The sequence below is a fragment of the Dryobates pubescens genome, chromosome 24 (genome assembly GCF_014839835.1).
Source record: "Dryobates pubescens isolate bDryPub1 chromosome 24, bDryPub1.pri, whole genome shotgun sequence".
NCBI lineage: Eukaryota > Metazoa > Chordata > Aves > Piciformes > Picidae > Dryobates > Dryobates pubescens.
The window spans coordinates 5,922,996-5,943,620 of NC_071635.1; the positions used below are offsets into that span (position 1 = coordinate 5,922,996).

General features: G+C 39.3%; 1 long non-coding RNA gene across 2 annotated transcripts in view; it reads left to right on the plus strand.

The window, feature by feature from the left end:
• LOC128898483 (uncharacterized) overlaps window positions 1–20,625 on the plus strand; it is a 114,506-nt gene that overhangs the window by 87,116 nt on the left and 6,765 nt on the right. For both annotated transcript variants that reach the window (XR_008462855.1, XR_008462854.1), the window contains exon 3: window positions 9,101–9,205. This is a non-coding gene — a long non-coding RNA (uncharacterized LOC128898483). The remainder of the gene's footprint in view (window positions 1–9,100; window positions 9,206–20,625) is intronic.

The window sequence follows — 20,625 nt, forward strand, 5'->3', positions numbered from 1 at the left end:
GTTGTGTTCCATCACTGGGGAGGTTTTTCATGGTTGCATTTGGGAGCACATGGTCAGCAGATAAAAAGTTCCAGCCAAAATGTTTCTGTTAATTGGTGATTGTCTTTGAGACCTGAACATTGTGAATCTATGCTGCATTCTCAGCCTTTGCCCCTGGTCTGCTTGGAATTAGTAACCTAAAATTTTATGGTGACAAATTGCAGCATCCCATCAAGAAGGGCTAGTGTACATGCTGTCTACATATTAATAAATGCAACCATGCTTCTGCATGCCACTTAAAACCAAAAAGGATGGTGTACACAGCACATATATAGTACAATGTGAAGATGTTTGCATCTGAGAGACAGATTGTAGTTGCTGCTTCATGCCAAGCAGTATCAAGAGCTGAGAGGTCCTTGCCTTATATAGAGCGAAATGTGGTGTCACTGACATCAGTAGCAAAAGTCTCAACTTTTTGTTTTGCTTAGGATTCAGTGTTATTCCTCATACACAGAAACAAGTACTGTACCAGCACAAGCATGATTCACTGAGGCAATCTGCAACAGTATTTATGGAAAGTGCTCCTCAGTTTGATTTTGCACAAATACCCTTATTTTTTCTATCCAGAGTTCCTTGTTATGGAAACTCTGAAGACTGTTAAATATCGCTTGATTGACTTTTACACACTATTATGAATAGTGTGCTTGGAAAGGTCTTAGAAATAAACCTGGCTACAGCCTTACAGCAAATCTTATGGCTTTATCAAGTACAAACTCAACCAAAGCTTCCAGGGATGGGGACTGAGCTGTGACAGGACCCAGCTTCCCTGAGCCTTGCCTGTAGCCACCTGTTAATGGGTTTTCCACATCTGTCTGAGCTCTAAGGTTCCAAGCAGGAAACTTGCTTCCAGGATGGGGGCCATCCCACTGAGGATCTGCATCCCCTGCAATATCTCAGGGAATACTGAGTAGGAACTGAACTGATTTTAAAAATCCCAGAACTTCCCAAAGCCCCTTTTTATGGGGTTCTTTTTCTCCATGGCTTAGCTTATTCTGGGTTGATACCCTTTACAATATTAACCTTTCTTGATCAGTGCTTTTAACACAGCTGTTAGAGTCACCCAAGGAGTATGTTAAGAAATCTTGTCTGCACTGCTGCCTTACAAAGGATGTTTCAATACAAACACAGTCCTTTTGATCTTAGTAAGCTGGGAGGTCTTCTACAGCTTGTACCTCAGCAGAAAACACAACGATCTGTTTGTGCTTACTGGGAAAAAGATATTGTCACCTTGCCAACATAATTATATTGGTGAGTTAGAGACTAATGAGTGAGAGCAGATGAAATATTTAGATATAAATAGTCTGCTTGCATGTGCTGTGATTTTCACTAATGAGGCAAGGATATGTGGTTTGTGGTTCAAGGGACAGGATGAGGAACCAGGAAATCTGGGTTCCTTTCCCAGTTTTACCACAGTGTATTGGAGAAGTCATCAAGCCTCTTTGTCCCCCCATCAGTTGGAAGTGGATAATAATGCTCTGGGGACAAATTCTTTAATGCTGTCATTTTCAGATGTTCAGAAAGGAAAAGCAACACAAGTGTATGACTTTTACGTACTAGAAGTCAGTCCAGCTAAAAATCTAAATCCAGATACCTAGAAAGCTTGTGAATTAATTTACCCTGTCCTGACTTTAGGAACCTGACTCACTTGCAACTTCATAGCAATGACAGAAAAAAACAAGAGGAAAATTAAAAGCAATACAAAGCATTTGAACAACACCCCGTATGAAAGTGTGTGACCTTAAGGTTTCTGGGACAAGTTTTTTCAGCTGTACACAACCATCTAAAGTAGTTACAGTAACAAGGGGAGTGCCGCATACCTAACAGGGGATGGCAACGATGTCCTTAAAGACTGACAGGTGCTCCTTTGTTCAAAGCCTGTGAACTACTTAGGCCTTAACTCGTAAAGCTTTATAGGATTCAAAAAGGACCTACAACGGCCTTCTACAAAGGGATGCGATTTGCCTAGACTTGCTCACTGCAGCTGTAACTAATAAATCACTAAACCACAGATTAAAAGCATGTAATTGGTATAAAAGTAATTAAAGCTAAGATTCATTCTACCTAGACATAAATAAGCACATTTAGCATGTAAATCGTTGTGGAAAAGATACTTTTTGTAGTGTGCATATGCTAGCAGAGAGTCCAAAAATAGAGTCACTCCTTTGGCTGAGGAGGAAAAACAACCTGTGCTAGGGACTTGAAAGCCTCAAGTTTAAATCATGAGAACAACTCATTTTGCATGGGCATTATATTATTTTAGGGTTTCCAGAACTTTCTTGAAACAATTTTAGTAGTAAAAAGAACAGTCTGTAATGCAATCATCATTTTTTACCTGCTGATGGATTCTGGGCCTCAGATGACTGAATCTATGCTAGAAAGCTAAACGTCCAAATGGGAACAAATCTACAGCTGGTAATGAGGACCCCATATCCATATTGTAGGCCTGTTTGAGTTTTTCAAGTCTTATGTCCTGACTGGCTAGAGTACAGCGATTGTCCTCCTGGAGTGTCTTTCTGATGTTGGTTCCACAAAGAAGTCCAGTTCACATCCTCTGACCTGTGGTGCAAGAAAAAGCATGGTAAGTGGGAGAAATTGGGACATTTGCTTCAGAAGTGCACTTCTGATCTGAACCTACCCCCACAGACTGAAAAAGGCAATATAGGGCCTTCACATGCACTCAGCATCCAGCTCAAAATTCCCTCAAAAATGCAGGCAAGGCTTTGCTCTAAGTTACTGCAGCTGGACAATCCTAAAGCAGCAGCTGAAGTACTTATCACGTAGTACAATTTTAGACTTTTTGGAAAGAGGTTTATGGTTATGCGTAAGAGAAATTGGCTTCAGTTTGCTGATTTTATCTCATTTGAGAACAGTTTAGTCCACTGCAATATTAGCACAGGAGGAACAATGGAAATAGAATTAGCTCAGCTCCATCACTCAAAGCCAACACCATGTCTTCTGTGATACTAAGGGAAAAGTGAATCTCCTGCTATACAAGAAACTCTCCAGGAACATACAGCAATTCATTTCTATCCTTATTGACTTGTACATTAAAAGAGAGGACACCAGGTTATGGTTAACCAAGCCTTTTCCCTGCCTTTTCCCCTCCCCTTCCTATTGCCAGTCCTTGCTTTCACCAGGAAAAACGTGGGCACGTGGCCTGTCAAGGAATCTTAAGCACAACAGTCCTCAGTAAGGAGAACTGGGGAGCAGCATCTCAGAGCTTAGTATCGAGTGCTCCCAGCAGAGGTGAAGCACTTGCTATTCAGAGTAGTCTAGAAAGTTACACAGGACATGGAAGAATTAATGAGCTATCAGTTGAGACCACTCATCCACCTCCAAACTCTTCGAAGACAACTGTGCTCAGGGATACAGGAACAGGTACCAGGAGACTCATCATCTTTTCATAAAAATTGCACTCATCGTATTTCACATCATCGTAACACCTTTCACGCTGTCTTCCCTAGGAAGCCACCCCAAACCAGCACACACGCGTATACAAACCTGTATCTAGCTGTACACCTATGCATGCAAAGTCAAGGAAATATCTGTCTTTCTAGTAAGAAAAAGCAGCCTGAACAACCAAAAAATTTAGCAACAAAAATTCTTTTCCTAAGGCATAAATGGCACTAGTAGCAATTTTGTCTCTAAAAGGAAAGCGTAGTATTACATTCTTGGAGCACAAAGGCCAAATTTCCCTGGTTGCCAGTTAGACCCCAAGCTCATACAAAAGTAGCAGGAGAAACCTAAAATGAGTTTGTTTCCTAGTGGCACTAATTCCATTGCAGGAGAAAACGTAATTATATTGACATTACAATGATAACTTTGCAGGCCAGACTCCACTCTGTCTCTTAGGTCAGATAGAAATGAATCACAAGCAGAGACCTAAGGAATTTCTGTTCCTTGGTGGCCACATGCTTGGCAATCCAGCTCATAATTTCAACAATCAGAGGAAAGTTCCTTCTGTGAAAACCATAGTTAAGATTTAATTTTGTCTTTAACTACAAAACCATTTTGTACTGATCACAGCACCCTCAAACTCACTCCATGTGGACTTTGCAACATGCAGAGTAGGCTTTTGTCCTGTCTAGCTGTGAAAGTTGGAATCTCAACAGAAGATCACGTAGTGAGTTCTCTGTGTGTCCATGTTTGCAATGTGGGCTTAAGAGCAGAAGAGCAGGGTATTCATCATCAAGGTTGTGCTAAGGTCAAAGCATTCAGTTGTGATATGTTAGTGAAAATGGCTGATTTCTCTAACACTGCCCTTCTCATGCCCAGCCCAATTTGCCAATCCCCCATGGGATAATCAGGAAAATCCTTATGGAGGGCTGCTGCTCAGGTACAGGAGTGCACGTTTCTGTGTTATGTACTAAATTGTTTGTAAAGAACAACAAATGAAAAGTATTTCTATCAATGGAAAAATGTTTCATGTTGTAAAAATTGTGTGTGAGGGTTTTTTATTAACTTTGTGTACAAGAGAAGTAATTTTCCTTGTATTATGTGCTCAGTGTATGTTGCTATATTACAACAAAATGCAAAGAAAGATGTTAAGCAGATTTATAAAGTTCTGGTGAAGAGGGGTGCCACCATCCCCACATTAAGAGCTGAATTTGTTTTTTAGGGAAGCAGAATAAAATACAGATTTCGGTCACAGTGATGAATTTTTCAACCTAGAGCTGATAAATGATGGCAGCAGCCCCAGAACCCTGGAGATGCTGTGCTGTTGTGAGCAGTAATTGCCTGCTGGCTGTTGGAGGCTGTCAGGAGCACATACAGTAGATTCAGACTGGAGCCTGGCACCATTTCACTTGTGGTTTTGCTTGCTTATTTATCAATCTCAGTTGCTGCTGTATTAAAAGAGAGGCCCTTCAGGAAAATGGAAGTTCTTTCCTGAAATTCAAGGAGGTGGGAATTGCAGTCATTCACTGCAGATACATTACATTGATACACAGTGGCATTTTTAGGTATTTATCATGGCTATATTAATTTGATATATTATGGTACATGCGCCAACCTATCCCATTGTTTGCTCAAGGCACTTTATCAGTCTGAGATATTGCTAGTTCTGAAGTCGAGATCATGCAAGTATTCATTAATTCTCTAGCATAAATGGCACCACTGCCCACAAGAGAAGCCATACCAAGGGTATTTAAATTTATAAAGAAAACAGCTGTAGAGAGGACATTATATGCAAGCTGGAACTTAAGGAAACTAAATAATTAGAAGATGGAAAGAGTTAACTAATCTAGATTTTTCAAAAGTCAAACTTTGGTTGAGAAGAATATTCCAGGAAAATCAAAACATGCAGATACGTTAACAGGTTAAAACAAAACACAACACAACCAAACAAACACAAAAACTCTTCTTGTTTGAGTCAACTGAACTTAATATTCTTTGGCTTTTTCTTTGATACTCAATACACCAAGATAAACCTCACAGTTATGATACCTGTAATCAGGATACCAGCAGACTGATTAGTTAGTCACTGCCCCAGCTAACTTTCGTGGGTATTCCTGGGAAAGTCGGTTAAGGTAGATTAATTTTTCCTCATTTAACCACATAAAAGGGAAGCACTTGGTTTAACCTGCTATTTCATCTTCCTCTGCCTTATATGTGGAGAGAGAGGAACAGAAACAGAAATCTGGGCTGGTACATTTGAAACTCACATTTCTCTGTTAACCTGAAATTATCACTCATTGCTGCACAGAGGAGTTAGGAGGATGGCTGTGGGACACACACACACATAAAAGCCATTGATTTTGCAGTTTGTGAACTCTGCAAGTGGATGTAGCTGAGAAAGTTTGTCAGTGTTCATGGTCCAAGGCTGGAGCACAAACTTGGCTGAGCTTGTTTCTCTCCATTTTCATCAATATTAAAAACATGTCCTGTACATGGTACTTCTGGCACTCACCACAGAAAGGCCTTTGGAGGCACAGTCCAATCCCTTCGCTTTGTTGTAAATGCTGCACAAAAGTGTGCAGATTTCACAAGCTTACATTGGCTTAAACAGGAGGAATTTTATGTGTTTTACCAAAGTCACCTGAGGAAATAGAGCTCCCAAATGGTGATTATTCTTTTTTTCCAAAAAAGTGGTTATAATATGGGGGTGAATGTGTGTTGGCACCAGGCCCAAGTTTCTTAAAGGATACTTTTAAACCTGGTAGATAAGGAGCTTTCACAGCTTGTTTGTTCTTGACCAAATTTTACTTTTGCTGAACTTCTAAAACTTGGTTAGTATTTTGTCTGAATTAATCTCTGCTCCAAGATTAAATACTCGGATATATATGAGATTAAATATCTCTACTTTACCGCAGTCAGTTTTGTTCAGTTCTCAGCCTTTCAGATATGCCTGAAAGAAAGGAGAAAAGGTTTTTCTGGCAGGGGACATTTCTTTCCAGCAATGATGATAATCCTGTGCAAAGATACCAAATACATAATACTGAAATCAACAGAATTAAATTGCCATAAACCCATTGTTATTGAAATCATACTTACTTGCTATTAGTCTGTTTTGGTTTGGGGATTTTAGCAGGAAAGGTTTAGGAGATCAATTTTTAATATGTAACACATTCTATTGATAATAGATGTGGTATGACTGAATTTGTAACTAGTAAAAATGTATTAAAGGCAGGGAATAGCTTTTAAATTTAAACATAATGTCACCAGCAAATTCTGAACTTACTACCTGAAATCTAATAGGAAGCCAGTATATGAAAGCACTACAGTCAATATATGGGTCACCTCTGTCTAATGTAATTTGGAATTACAGCTATCTTCCAAATTTAACTAATTTCCTAGTATGCAAAAATACAAGATGTGTGCATCGATTTGAATGCAACAGCAGATAATGTAAACTTTACACCTTCATCTCTACAGAAGCCACTTTAAAAAAAATAAAAGAAGTAGTTATATTTTGTGAGCTGCTCTAAAATTTAAAACATTTCCCCCCCATGTTTTTCACTCCTTATTGGAACTGAGTTAATATCCATAGTGCAGTGATGCTTTAGCACAAGGGAGAGTATTTCTGCACAGATCCTGCCCTGTCCAGAGTACTGGAAATTGTGATTGGAAGAGTCCCACTTCCTTTTCTAGAGGAGGTTTGAATAAACATCTGTGCATTTGGATGATCGTCTAAATTAAACTGAGTATGGCAGAGACTTCCTTTAGCAGTTTCCCTGTCACTAAGGAAATGAGAGTATAATTTTCTAAGTCAAATTACAGGATGACTGTTTAGCAGCCAAACATCAAGTCAAATGCAAAGTAAAAGACAAATGAGAGACAGCTCACTGTAGCTTGTACCCCTCAGTACTTAGAGCTGTACTGTTATCATATATAAAGCCTTGATCCTGACTCAGAATTCAGTCTGTTTATATGACATACCAGATGGGAAGGGAAAAGCATATAGCCTTTCTTTGAGGTCCCATTAATTCTAAAGTAATCATAATCTGAAGCACAAATTCTCTTTGTTGGGTTTTGGTGTTTTTTTCTTGTTGATGTCATATTTTTTTCATATCATCTGGTGTGCCACCTTACTCATTCAAGTACCCACCCATCAGAGAACATATAACTTAAGATGAAATATGAAAAGATAAAATATTAAGCTAATACACAGGTGCTTCAGGCCCTGAGACAGAATGAATCATTCCCTCCTTCTTCCTGAGCAATGATGTCTTTACAAAGATTTGCTGGGGCAAGAATTCACTTTCTATCTAGTCTATATCATCTTCATGCACTTCATCAGCTACTTACTTTCTTTAAGCTACTATACAAATATTGAATACAGTATATGAACTGTTTCTTGGGACGTTCCTTGTGTGAATACATGGGTTTGATATAGTAGACAAGCAATCAAGAACAGTGGAGAATGGCTTCAGATAAGTCATCTCATAGCAAGCTCTCATAATATAAAACCTGAGCTGTTCACAACACAATTTTTCACTTCAGCCACCTCAGAAAACTGTTTTGACAAGATAGAGTGTCAGGCAACCAAAAGGATTGTGGCTGGTGAAGGTATCTTTTCAAGGAGCTAGGAATGGTGGTCACCCCTGGGGATCCATTCAGAACCTCATCAGCTGTGTCTATGCTACTCCATACCAAATTCACCAGCTGCACATAAGCTGCTTGGATCAGCTTACAGGAGGCCTTAGTTAGTGTGCAATGAAGACATGGAGGGAGGGCTCAGCATTTTTGGGTTCCTTCCAAAGGCATCCCAGACAATCCAGCTCCACACAAGTACCTTGGTTAGAAGCTGCCCCACAGAGCAGTGCCAGGGTGAACAGCAGACATCCTCCCACCCTGTCCAAATGCAGCACTCTAGTGAAGATTTGTAGTGTTCTGAGTTTCACATTATTTTCAGTGGGGTACCTTTCCTACAGAAACACCCCAGCATTTCTGTTTTCAACATCACATTCCTGTGAACAGTCAACTTCCAGCAGTTTACAGCACAGTGAATGAAAATCAGTGGTATAAATCAGGTGACTCAATTACTTCAAGAGAGCTGAGCCATGTTGTGCCAGTAACCATTTTGCAAATATTTGTATATGAGTATTTATGAGGCGTGAACTCTTGCCTGGGTGTGTTACTCACATACTCAGCCTGAATCCAGGGGAGATATGCTAAATCGCTGAGCAGCTAGTGCCTCGTGGCAAAGCCTGCATTTGCACTCACTTAGACCACAAAGGCATCCTGGATTCAGATCTAAAATTGATGTTTGACATCTAACCATAGAACTTGCCCCTGTAGGACATGCAGAATCAAACTCTGCATTCTGTTCCTCACTGCTCAGTGTCACACATGATCTCTGAGCTTCTCTAAGTGCAGAAAGCAGGCATGTAAGATCAGCAGAACATTACAGTCACTTTGCACAAATGATCATGACTAGAATAATGCTAGAGGCAAGGGGAATGAGGTCTCATGAGTATAAATTTTGAGCTAAAGAATTAATTTATGTTTGTTTGAAAGAGCTCAGCGAGGCATAAAAACGTTCAGGAATGTTTAATCCTGAAGGGAATTAGATTTATCAAAGCAATTTGAAAGGATAACACATTCATTTCTGGTTCTACAGGCAAAGAAAAGACGAGTCCAAAGCATTAACAACTTGGAAGCTATTTTTCATGCTGCTATCATTACCTCCAGTTTGACGCTACAGTGGAAGGCAAATTTGGTTCTGGTAAGCAATTATTAACTTGTGATAAGCACTAGATTTACATTTAAAGATCAAAGCAAACATGCATAAAGCATTTTGAGTTCATACACATACACTGCTTTATGTTCTTTCTCTTGATTTTATATTTAGTCATTACTGGGTTTCTCTCTTGCCTTCTTAGTGAGTCCAGGAGCAACTAGAGTCTGTATGGAATAGCAAATGTAATTAAATTAATTCATACTAAAAACTTCAGGTAGAGATGATCTCAGTTGGTGTACTAGACCAGAGGAACCCATTAGAGAGACAGCAAAGCACTTTCCTAATTGTGTTTGCTCCCCTCTGAAAACAGCTATCACCCAAATGATCTAATAACAGACATGTACTTAAACTTCCCATTTACCTGGCAAATTCCCTGTAACTAAAACTGCTATTCCAAAGTTACTGTTCCATGAGACAGTGGAAGGTTGGCCATTTTCTGCATTGCTGGGAACAGGTCATTACTGTGATAGATTCCAGCTACTTTTTGCAGAGGTGAACTCAGTCTAAGCAATCTGCAGGTCACCACTGTGACCAAATCCTGATATCTTTACTCATGATTGAACTCCACTTGGGATCCACTTGTGCAGTTTTTATGCTTCAGTGCCCATTTGCTTATGTTTGTCCCATGTTCAGTTTAAAGGTTTCAACTGGACAAAAATGATTACATCATTTTGAAGACCATTACTAAGAAGTCTCTTTTCCAAGTATTTTATGAAGAACTTAAAAAGTAGGGACTTCAGTTTGAATAATACTCACTATATCTTTACTCTAAGGTGCAGTAATCACAGAATTTTAGGGGTTTAAAGGGATCTCCAGAGATGATCAAGTCCAAAGCAGGACCATGCAGGGCAGGTCACACAGGAATGCCTTCAGGTAGGTTTAGAAGATCACTAGAGGAGACTCCACAACCTCCCTGGGCAGCCTGTTCCAGTGCTCCATCACCCTCACAGTAAAGAAGTTTTTTCTTATGTTGAGATGGAATTTCCCATGATTGATAAATGTCTTCATGTCACGTCTTAGGACAGGCTGCTAGATCTGACTTCTGTACAGGAATTTTAACAGGTTATGAGCTGTTCTTCTCTACTCACATGCAGCAGGTTCTTCTAAAGTTACATGACTGTACATATAAACTAGCAAATCATTTTGCAAATGGTAGTAAATGTACCTGGGGAAAAAATACCTGAATCCATTTTATGTGTTGTAAACTACCAAAAAAATAAAAAGAGGACACCTGACAACTCGAAGAAACCAAGCTCACCTCTCTAAATGCTATTTCCAGCTATTGGTCCTAAATCACAGCAAAGCTGCGCTAATGGAAATGCCTAAAGCTTTCTACCAGTCTTTGTGTCCACTTCATGATCAGGCCTTCCATTAGCTCTACTCTCCACCCTGTACCACCAATTTGCTTGTATGGAATATGCCTGCTTTTGTGCCATACCACAACAAATTGAGACAGGCTAGTATCTAGATTTACAAAAGACTTGGCTGCAAAACTTCCAGTTAGTTCCAACCCACTCCCACCAGCTCTCCCAGATATTTAACATCTGCAGAAATCTCATCCTCTGAGTCTTTAGTCTCCTCTAAATTGAATGATTATTTTTCACCTTATTATCTGCAGAAAGAAAAGTGTGAAGAATTATTTTTATTTTCCAAGTACCTGTAGAGTTTTAGTTTCTAATGCATGTAAACTGAAATCATTGTCATTTACATAGTCCAGGAGTTTCTTTTTAATGGCCTTATGTGTGCTATTAGTTTTACATGTTCTCATACACTGGTCTGACTTAAAACTAGTCTAGCTGTTCTGTGACAAATGATTTTGGTTTCCAAGTAAATGAAGTGGCAGAGCAGTTCAAAACATACTGAATTAATTTGAGATACTAACATCCATAACTGACTCTAAATTGAAAAAGAATTACTTTAGACTTAGTGAGTTTTCTTTCTGACAGTTCTTGTTTCTAAAATACAGTAAAACATATTTCATCTATTCACTTACTTTAGCAAATCAACAGCACAGGGACTGATATACACTTTTAAAACTCATGTCTTAAGGGATATCTTTGTACAGAAGAAAATGCTTGATTTCCTTTCCCTTCAGTGCAAAATTAATTCTGCAAATGCACTTTTTATGTCCCAATGTGTAGCCACTTTGGTGAACTTCTAGCAAATAGACAAATCAGATTTCCTAGTGAAGATCCAAAGCTGCAAGCACAGTTTATCCTCAGTTCACTACTGATAAGGGGCAGTCACCATCTTTGGGCCAGATCCTGCAGAGTTGCACATGAATAGTTTCACCTGTACCAGCAATGACCATCACACTGTTGGTATGAGCCAGGCTCTGTCAAATAGCTCCCTGGGATAGAAAATGCCTTCATCTTCTAACAAAACACAGTAAAAAGATTGCATACTGAAATGAACTGTAGCCAGGAATATCAACCCTCACAACTGGGTTTTTTTCTATCATTTTCCCCTATTACATTAAAGATGTCCCACAGGCATGACAAGCCTCAACAGTTAGCTCAAAACACTAATACAGGACACTTTGCAACTGATGCCAACAGCGGGGTGATGCACAATGCTACATGAGGCCTTTTGCAAAACTGGGTCTGCAAACAACATCTGCTGGGCTAGAAGTCAGTGTGGTCCTCCTGCCACAGTCCCAGGTGAACGCAGAAATGAAGAGCAAGTAAAAGTAGCCCAGAGAAGGCTTCTGATGACTTACTACACATCTCATAGATTGGAAACTGGTGCAGGGAAGATACCAAACTCCATGTCAACTGGTTGCAAGGTGTCTGCACCCACATTTCAACGAGTCATGCTCCTGGCATGGCCTGCAAGGCAGGATGGTGCTTGCTCTTGGAATGGCGATGAGCAGTGGAGCTGCACTATCCTCCCTTGCAAGCCATGCCAGAAGCATTCAAGTGTTTGTTGGCACTAGGTCACCAAGGTCCCATTTTGGTGACCTTGACCTACAGAGATGGAGAATGCTTCCAATGTAGCATTTACATCGCAATTAGTTGGTCTCAGAGCGGCCACCAGGGAGTCAGAAGAGGTAAGTAATCTGCTGTCTGTAGCTATACTGGTTGCCTGGAGGCTGGCCAGCAAAGCTCACTTTAATGGTGCCCTTGAATAGCCCCTGTGTTATCACAATTCACCAGCACTTTATCCTGCCTTTTGCTGCTGTACCTTTACATATGTAATGCCTCCAGAATTTGACCCACACAGAGGCTACTCCCACAGCCTGTGCCTGTGACCTTTCCAGGAGTGTTAATGATCTAATGTTAATGGCTATCCACTTCAGAGAGAGTTGTGGAGACTGGGGTATAAGAGGTCGTTATTGTTTAAACACATTTGTTTTGTCTTTCTTCTCAGAAACTTTAAATTAGAAGATGTTTCCTTACACAGAATGCCCAAACTGACAGCTTTAGGATGTGTGAGAAAGACACAGTTAATTTAGTCCAAAAGATAAGCCATTTCCTTGGGGAAGCACTAATACCAGACCTACTACTCCTCAGTGTCATTTCAGATTAGTGTACTACAGAGAAAGGGATTCTAAATCTTTTTAATTGAAACATATTTATCTTTTCCTTACTAAAATAAGTTTCTGCCTAGAGGTTAAACAGTTTTAAAATTACTTGTGAACTACATCAAATTTCTGGACAATTTATCAGAAAAAGGAGGACGCAGTTTCTCTGTTGCCTTGTTAATTCATGTCAGAGCAGAGAAAATGGAAATCTATTTCCTCAGTGACCCAAATGGGAAAAAAAAAAGCTGACTAGAAACACAAAGCCCACTCATGTCTAACCTGCTAAGATTCACCAGCTGTCACAGATGCATCCACATATGTGAATAAATGTCCATACATGTCATGATTACACATGCAAAGTGGGGGCATAATTATCCAGTAACAGTTGACAGAAGAACTTCACTCAGCTTTTCCCTCCCTTTTTTCTGGCTGGAAGTTTGAAAAGCATCAAAATCCTAAGCCATTAATGACCTCACAAAAAGAAGAAAATGCAAATATCCTTTTGTCTTTAGCATGTTCTGAGCAGAATATCAAGACAAGAATTGCCTTGGACCAGCCCCATTTTGTCCCAAAACTGAAGGATGAGATTTGAAGCAAAGCCTTGGCTTTGACTGGCACATGCACTAAGCTCAGAAGCCTCCTGAAAAGCACAGTTCCTCTCAGTGTACATGACACACTGGCAGATTTGAAAAGCATTATATAGAGATAGATAATTACATTTATAGAAGGTCTTTTAGGTGAAATGTTGCCTCGTTATCTGTTTAGGGATCTAAACAGAACAGCTTAAGTGCACTCTACTCTGAGGGATATTTGAAGTGGCACTCTGCAGAGATCCAGCCTGCCCACAGACTGGGTAACTGCACAGCTCACAGAACACTTGTATGTTAGTGTGGTTTGGGCTTTTCTTTCTTGAAGATCCTTCAAAACAACTGTTATCTTTTCACTTCATCCAATGTCTGTATAATGGTTTACTGAAGAAAAAACACTTCCCTTTTCTAATTCCACAGCCATTGTTTTCCCAACCTCTAGTTCTCAAGAAAGTATTTCTTAAAAAAAGAAAAAAAAAAAAAAGAGAGAGAGAAAAAAGGTCCTAATTAAGTCATTTATCAAACATTTCCAAGTGGCTAGAGTGACAAATTAGTCCTATCTTCCACCAACAATCTGATGGATGGGAAGATAAAGATGCAGAGGCTGTTATTTTAGCTGGAAGCTCTCTACTATATCAATTGTTTGGCCCCAAGCCAAAAGACCCTAAGAGATGACAAGAACTAATGATGGGTCCATAAAGTTTATGCAGCATGAGGCCTGAGATCAAAGGAAGCTGCCCTTATTAGCAGTATCTCTGTGCCTTCATCCTGGAAAAATACATTTGGTGTTTTTGCAAAGTGTTTTACTTCATCATCTTACTCTTAGAGCAAATGGAAAGAAAATACATCCTGTAAACGCATTTGCACAATAATACATTGCTGAAGACTTACTTTTCTCTAATATTATGAAGGATTTTTATGACATTACATTTAAGTCCACCAAGAAGAGTGTAAGACAAGTAGACTGAAACTAAGTTTCTCAGAAGGCTTGATTTTTATGCTGTTCCTTCAGAAGAACTAGGCTCCCTGACAGCCCCTACACCTGATACAATCTCTGCTTGTGAAAACAGGCATGGAGTCCTGTCTGGGAAGAGTCAGTCAGTAGGGTCAGCACCCCCAAAATTGCCCTGGATTCCAGCCCACTGAAATCATGTGTACAGAGGTTGTTGCAGAGTCAGGACCAGAATGACAAAAGTTTCTTGGATACAGAGAGGCAATGAGAAAACTCAAAGTAAGATTCATCAAGAGTCACATCAAGTCTGCACCAATTCTGCTTAGGAAGATCCTAAGCCATGTAGCAGCAGATGCCAGGAAAGAATTCAGAGGAAATATCCTGTATTTGTCTGTATATACTTACCCTCTTTTGAAGTATTCATGCTTGGTGGGTTTAGGATTCCTTCAATTTATATTGCTTTCTCAGCTGTAAGAGTGTCCACAAGCTCTGATGGGTTTGGGGGAAATAAAGAAGAGCTTGGAGTACATGAGGTCAAAGATAAACAGTCATGGAAAGAATATGAGAGAACTTCTTAATGTTAAAACCTTACTTGGCAACTTCAAACCAAGCAATTAAGATTCTGGATGAGAAGACAATGTGAACCATCCCATACCACATAATTCCACTTCTTTCTTCCTCCCAATGTGCTTGATATCTCTAAGTACACAGTGTTCTTTCTCAGTTGCTTATTGCTAAAAAGGCAGCTGAGGAACCACACTGTGGGTTCTCTGTATGCCACTCACACTTGCCACTCTTTTGATAAAGATAATGCATTGGCTAAAGTTTTCTACTCAGAGCTGTATTTTTCCAATAAAAATTAAGTGTAAACAATATGCAATGAAGTGTTCAAATGTCATGGCTTCAAACTCAGGAAGGGAACTCCTTGAACAAAGAAGATTAAATGCAATTTAGCTGGAAATTAAATGTTGTTCAGCAAATGAACCAAACTCTGCTTACTTATAATTAGCAACATGGTCACTGTCTGGCTACTCTGGCACACTGTAAATATTAAATATGTCTTGGCACACTGTGTGATTTAAGGCTATTTAGAAGACAGTTACTTATTGTCTCAAGAGACAGGTAAAACAACTCCTCAGTCGCTTAGTTTGGCTCAGGAGGGCAGTGGCTACAACTCAATCCTATTTAGCCTTTCTCCAGCAAAATAAAGGATTTTTCTTTAAATATGGCTCCAACTACTGACTATAACGAGCTCATTCAGAACTACAAGCATCAGATTTTTCAGTCTCCTGAATTTGTCCCAAGCATTTTAGCAAACAAAGTTAACAAATGTTGTTCTATAATTTACACTTTATGACTCGATTCAATGAAGACTTTAAAACAAGTTTCCTCCAAAATAAATAATAACCAGAAATTTATTCCACCCTGCACTTGTCTTTTACTTGCCAGATGACCACTTTGCTTCATGTCCTTTCCACAGCTTTAGAAAATACAGCAAGTCTGTACACATGTACTTCCTGCTGGAAAGCATAAACTACAGCAGTTAACTCCAAGTTAAAATACAAACTCTTCTTTCATTTCTATTTTAAGATAATATTTAATCAATTAGGGCTGAAGGATACACACAAAAGTTTGCCAGTAAATCACTGAATGGGTTGGAAGGGACCTTTAAAGGTCATGTAGTCCAACCCCTCCTGTTGCCTGGTAGATTTTGTGGAAAGTAAATTTGTTAGAACAAAACTGGAAAACAGATAAACCACCATGGTGCTACTAAAGCTACACAGACTGACCTTGTATGAATTAGTGTTTTTCCACTGTGCCTGTGAAACTGAAATGGGAAGCTGGTAAATGAATCTGAGTGCAGAGATACTGCTCAGCTACAGCAACGGAAACACAGATCTCAGCTACCAAAGGGATGTGGTTTTCACTTGTCTTGATTTTTCCTTCTTCTAAATGATGTTAATGTCCTTTTTCAACTTCATTTTAGTCTCTTGTGCTTGGAACAGCTTCTGATTTTAAGACTTTCACAAGAGAGAGATTTTGCTCACTAAATGATACATGAAGAGGACTAATAAACTCAGAGCTATACGTCCTATTTTGGCTGTTTCCACGATCACATAAAGATGAGTTGACCTACTTGTGTTACAAAAATAGTCAAGGATCTTTAAATTAAATCAATATCATTGAGCTGAACAGAAAAGGAGACGCATAGTGTGCTCACAGCATAACCTGGTTTGGTGCCTGCCCTGGCAGTGGAAGCAATAAACCCATCAGAGCCCACCTATGTTGCATTTTGCCCAACATGACTTTGGGATTATTGAAAAATCTCAAAAGCTTCTTTGTTAAAAGTGTTGTTCAAGTTTGAGGCCAAAGAACTTCAGTGAGGATTTTGGTAACCATCACTCTGTGGACTTGATGCTATAGACTTGAAGAAGAAGATGTGGGCCAATAAAAACACAAGAAGAGGCAAATCAGGAATGCTGAGAGGTGTTTTTGAAAGGATGGAATGAACTACAGCTGCTCAAGATAGAGAAGACTAAAGACCTGCATGACAACACTCTGAAAAAAATGTGTAAATGAAGAAAGAAGTAACAGTTTCTTGATTGTAAGCTAGATTTGGGGCAGGGCAACGCCCAAATGACCTCTGAGGCCCCCTTCAGACCTTAGTGAAGGGATATGATATGTGAGAATAAACATTCTGTAAGGCTCTGGAAGCCTTCAGTAAAACCAGACAAAAACTTCATCAAAGACTGAAGTCTTTTGGGGTGGTTCACAAAACAGACTGTGATTTTGTCACAAGAGTTACATTTTTATTTCTTAAGTGGTTTCATCCCTAGGAAGTTTGTGTGCTTTCTTCAGACAAAGCCTGAATTTAAACCAGCCTGCAGAAATTAGTCCTTGCTTTATGTAAAGTTTTGTGGTTAGGTGTTCCATCACTTCTGCTCTTCCAGTAGTGTGTGTAAAGGCTGCTGAGTATCTATCATCATACCTGTAATTAGAGTTCTGACTGAATGTATTATACTTAATTTATTTTGTACTATTTGATCTTATCCATTCTGCATTTGAACTCTATTTTCTGCTCAAAATTCTGCATGCTACTAAGATGTTAGAATGCTCAGTTGGAAGTTTCAGAGCCTTTACACAATGCCATGACTTCACTAGATGGCAGTAGAGAGAAATACTACTTCATATAATTTTCTTTTTTAATAGGGCAGCAAAAGATCCCAGTAAATACTGAAATCTGTTAGTGTTGTCTCTGTTAATGCTGGATCACAAGGCAGCAATGTTTTCACCCACACAGAAGTCTGGGAACTTCTGTCCAGATAAAGCTCCATGCACATTTGCAAGAACATGGATATATGCACTACTCCAGCACCAATTCTGAGTGGCAGACAGTATCACATGCTCATCTTGGTTTGTGGTTTGTGTCACAATTATATTTATATATGAAGATAGAGGAAGAACAACATTTTTGTTGTCTGAGTCACTAAAGCAATCCCAGAAAAATAATTCATGGCATGGGCCATTAACCATAGCCAGGACTGGAAAGGGACAAGAGAGGGCTGCTTCCTCCCCGGTGTTTGTTCTACGTTTGGGGAGAACAGACTGGATGTGCCCTGGTGCAGATTTTGAGAAAGGAAATGGAAGCCTTTGACAAATCAACACTGACACTATAGAAGTACCATGATGCAGCTTCACATCAAGGGCATGGACAACTTTTTCATAAGCCCAGCTGTCCCATGATCTTTCCTGATATGTGAAGTGACAGACACTGTCCCTCAAAGAATCAGAACACTGCTGCCATAAATATGAAGAAGAAAATGAGTGAAGGGTAAGAGTAAGCAAGCGATTTGAAGACCTATCAGAAGAATGCTCTCTGCATTCAGTAAAATACTTCTTCATTCTCAAGAAGCTTCCTTTACAAATGCATGGTTGTTGGGAGAACTTAATGTCCCTTACAAGTGACTCAAGAAACAAAGCATAATTTTTCAGACTCCTGACGAAAGACCAAGATGAAATACTTAAAGCAGCAAGTTCTGTAGCTTGCAAGATCTGAAACATTAAAAAGAATTCCATCTTGTGAATACAGAGGGGAGCTGATCCCTGCCAGTCTCTAGAAATTAATGCACGTGAACAAAGGTAAAGCACCAGCATGGAGTGAGTGATCCCATCTAAGACCACTACTTCAATTAAAAGATTATCAGAAAAAAAATCTTCAGAAACTATGGAGCTGTCTGCCTTTACTCATAACATCCAGAAAACAAAAATTAGTATAATGAGGAGATGGAAAAAGTTTGGTTTCTTCCAGCATCAGACACACAAAAAAAAAAATCTTCCAAGGTTTTTTCTTTTGGAGAACTGTTGTATATATAAACCCAATTCAATGCCCAAATCATGTTTCTGTACTACATTTTGCCTTTACCTTAATGATGTCCAAGACTTTCCCCTTAGAGAGAGATAGTCTGTCCTCTGATATCTCATCTGCTTGCTCACCAGTTTGCACTAGCTAGCAGAGATTCAGGATATTGCAAGTTAACGATAAAAACCAAACCCAGTTCTGTTGCAACTGACTTCTTGACTTTTGCCTGCTAAGCACAAACCTCTATTCAAAGGCTTGAACTTTTAAAGGCATAATTCTCTGCGTTTGTTTTTGTGTAAATATGAACAGATGAGAAAATTCCTTATGGCATTTATTCTGTGAGATTTCCCTTACTTTTCCCCTCCTGGCCATTGGGAAACCAATATATGGAGGTGCAATGCCCCAATGTTTCATTAGTGACGCAGCGGGTTGGACTCTCTGCTCTGCAAACCTGCACTCAGCTCTAGTCAAACAAACACGCACAATACACAGGGCTGTCAGATATACTACAACTTCTTGCTGAAAGCAACCTGATAAAATAAATGACTGGTCCCTAATCATTGAGTGGTAGGTAAAAGTAAGGAGTGGATTATGGAGATTCCTGGGAAAAGAAATACACTTCAAATGAGCCAGGTGAATTTCCTCAAATGGAGATGTAAATAGCTACAACATGATGTGTTTGTGGAACTAAATGCCTTCAGCAGGAACAAAAAAGAGCAACATGACTAAAAAGCGATGATGGATTTATTGGCCATGCAGAGCAATTCCGAACAGCCAAGCTGGTCATTTAGCAATGGATGATACTTCTGTCTTTGCACTATCATAAATCAAGTATTTGCCAATGAGGAGTTAATTACTTATCTTAGAAATCAGCAGATTCTCTCCCGTGTATGTCCTCAGCCAAAGCAACCAGAGATTCCAAGCAGATTTTAAAGCCTCTCAGCTATTCAATGATGGGTATACAAGCTACTTCTGTGCCCCACCAGGTCACCCAAAAGATTTCTGAAGTTTGAAGCTCTAATTTTAAATGACCATGTAATTTTACAGCAACTGTACTATGCATTGATCAGATTCTAAAGCTTAACTATAACAGTGAAACAGAGCTGAAAACAGAGTGCCAATTAATTGACTAAACTGAAGTTTTGTGTATCAGTAAATCCTTGACCAAAGTGGATTGTAACATAAACCCTGATAGACAGTTAGAATGCAAGCAGTGCAATAAGGCAGTATTTTTATTATCAACCCCAAACCAATTCTCACAGAAATATATTTCATATCACAGTCTGTCATTTCTGCTCAGATTTGTATTTGCCTTTCTAGCTAGTATTTAAAAAGGAGTATTTGAGTTAGACATATACACATCTTATTTCAACATTTTGCAACCCTATTATTTCACCAGCAACAAAAACCTGCAGTGCTGTGGTGCTTATGAGCCCTAGATGTGAGTTTTCAGCTTGAACAGTCACACTCCCTTTGTTTACTATGCAAAGCAGTTACAGCAGTATGTGGGAATGCAAAGCCATCATTTCTGTGGACCCGAATGAATTGTATAAATTCTACCTCTGAATTGCTCTAGAAACTTGAAATTGTTATGTAATTAAGAAACCCATTCAGATGTCTTTCCAGTTTTTCATCTTCTGTCTTTGATGCATTTGCCACTGGGTTTTTCCACAGAATTTTAAACTTTCCATACGGTTTCATTTAATTTCTAACACAAGAGACCTAGCTGGCCATCATATATATTTAAGGTCTCAACTGTAGGTCACATCTAACTAGGGGACATCTACAAAATGAAAAAGTCCTAGCACCTCTGTGGTTAGCCCTGCTGAATAATTGCTGTAGTAGCTGAATTTTGCTCTACAGATGTTGGTAATTTGCTATTGAAAACCACCAGTATCAAACTGTCAGAGTCAAGAAATGGCTTTAATTATTTCCTCCCTGGAGCAGTAATAGCCACGACTCGAGCACTGCCAAAGCTGGAAC